Source organism: Aplysia californica, unplaced genomic scaffold (genome assembly GCF_000002075.1).
Source record: "Aplysia californica isolate F4 #8 unplaced genomic scaffold, AplCal3.0 scaffold00805, whole genome shotgun sequence".
In the NCBI taxonomy this organism is placed as follows: Eukaryota; Metazoa; Mollusca; class Gastropoda; order Aplysiida; family Aplysiidae; genus Aplysia; species Aplysia californica.
In genome coordinates, this window is record NW_004798075.1 from 191,747 (window position 1) to 194,403 (window position 2,657).

The 2,657-nt window shown below is 40.0% G+C and overlaps 1 protein-coding gene across 1 annotated transcript in view; it reads right to left on the minus strand.

Moving 5' to 3' along the window:
* Positions 1 to 2,657, minus strand: part of LOC101850444 (receptor-transporting protein 4) — a gene marked incomplete in the record, with an annotated part of 54,966 nt that overhangs the window by 40,679 nt on the left and 11,630 nt on the right.

Genomic DNA, 2,657 nt, shown 5'->3' on the forward strand with positions numbered 1-2,657 from the left:
GGGGGGACAAAGGAAAAATCGCAATAGTCACGTGGTGTAGGTTGTGTGTTGGTTGGGGAGCGTCTTTGCTCTTGGTATCACGTTTCTCTGTCGTTGGGCAAAACGTGTGTGAAAAACTGTGCTATTTGTTATTGGTTCTTGATATGTTATTTTTATACCAACATTTTAGCAACGACAATGGCAATCTTTACATATTTCGAAGGGAGAAATCTGACTTTGTCATTTACTTCTGGAGAAGTTACAGTTTGCTTTATCGAGTCTTTGAGTTGACTGTAAATGATATATTGATAAAATATGGAATCCGCAAAAATTACGAAAGGGTTCGAATTACTTGATAAGACTCCAAGGTGTAATTACGTGAAAAGTGCGCAACGAAGATAGAGAGTATGATAAATCAGCTGTGCCCTGACGGGGTTTGGGGGGGGGGGGGGGTAGGACTTTATGCCTTTGTAATGAATTCTTTTCGGTTTCTTTTCGTGGTGTATGTTATATTAATAACGCTGAAATATTATTATCATCTTCAAACGTAAATTAATGTGCTATAAAGCACAGGCATCGGTGGTATATCTTTCCGATCTGCACTGTATCAAGCCATCTTCTTAAACTGCCAGCACCTGCGCTGTAATGGTTATGCACTTTGACGCACAAATGACAGAACGAAACCAACATTTTATTCCCAGATGATACGAAAAAAAATCTAATGTCTTTTTTGTTTTAATTCTATTGTGTTTCCAAACAATTGAATTATACCGCTTTGCCCTAGTGGGCTGAGATGGGGGAGGACTGAAACCGCCCGCCTCCTAAATAATCAACAAAGTCTCAAGGCAAGTATAAGACGCCCAGTATTTAAGTCAGTTGAGCATAAACTAGAGCAAAGCTAAGTCTTAGTTTAAGTAACAGTGTTATGGCACTTACGACACAATAAGGCCGTAATAATATAAGTCTCGGAGATTATTGGTGTTACACGAGAATAACAAACACAGACAATAAGTAGGAGAGATAAGGGCGTGGGACGTTTGATAGAAAGAAAGAGCAAACAACACTAGAGCCAAATTGCTGCCTCAGAATTACTAAGTTTTATCTGACATTTTCTTTTTTTTTGGGGGGGGGAGGGGGGGCTCTTTTGGGTCACAAAGACCATGAAGTCAGAAACGAAATCGTCTATCTTCTCTATCAAAATCATGCGATTGTTCGTAGTCGTTTTCAAGATATTCAAAAAATTGCATTCGAAACAGCTTATCACGTTGTGACACTCAAAATCTTACCGACCAATTTCTCAAAACTAGGTACTGAACGGATAGAACCTCGTAATTCTGAGACAGCGAAATGTGAGCCCACTGAGCTATGAATATTATGCGTAGTAAGTTCGGAAAGTAGGGCTAGAGTTTAGGCCAAGAGAAAAAAAACCAACTGTCAGCAGACGGCAAAATTGTCTTAGTGAACCTCTCTTTTTTATAACTTTTTTAAAACGTGTTTTTCATCAATGTGAACTGTCAGCAGCACACACACACACACACACACACACACACACACACACACACACACACAAAATTCAATGAAAACAGAGATCGCCCTCCCCCCTTTTCATATTTGCACATGAGCGAAGGCGCTCTCAGCACGTTTTGATTTGAGAGACACATCTGTTAGAGTGTCAAATAGAAGCTTAACGAAGCAGGTAGGGTTTTTCCTCACTTCACCCAGATGGAATGATGGGTACCTGACTATTGACAGCGAAAGATCTTGCCAGTTTGTTAGTGTTACTGTTTGCGCCCGTGCAGTCCAGAGTTGCTCTGTATACTACGACAGAACACGTTCTCGTCCCACAATTTTCATTTTTGAAAAGTCATTGTACCCGTTTTCCTCCCACCCGTTTCCGACCCACATTAATTCGATTACTTATAGGTTACTGCTGTTGCCACTCCGATTCCAAAATGGTACATTTTGTATTACGATGCGTGGAAAAAAATGAATTAATTGTTTATAATCCCGTCGTCAACAGAGAGGTGGACGTAGGATTTCGTGTAGGATGAAAAATTATTGAGTATAAAGTTTGCAGAAAAGAACAGTTTCGATTTTTAAAAACCCATTTATTAAAACTCGCAGAAAATCAGTAATAAATTCCAGGTAAAACAATGTTTAAAGTTTACAGTCGGCCAGCCACTAACTAATGAGATGATAGGCTGACATGTCCAGAAAGTAGCAGAAACAAAGAAAAGTACGTCTCAGAATACCACCACACCCTGACTTTAGAGATAAAGATAAAAAGAGAGAGAGAGAGAGAGAGAGAGAGAGAGAGAGACAGACAGACAGACAGACACAGAGTGGGGAGGAGGGGGGGGGGTCAATAGTAGGTATCAAATATCGAATGGTAATAAGTTACAGTATTACAAATATGGGACAAAAACTGGTAAAATCGTGACTAACGAAAAAGGGACTAAAATTTGGGACAAAAATGTGGGACCAAAAATGTGGGACGAAAAGGAATCCGCCGCTGTAACAATATGCTTCTGTGGAAGCCGAGAACCTTTCTGAGTGTCCTCGGATCAACAGGGGGTAATACGAGGTAATACGTGGGTAATGCTCGTAATACTTGTTGAGAGCCGTGAGCATGCTGTACAACGTGGATGAGCGCTATATAATAATAATAATATTTATTA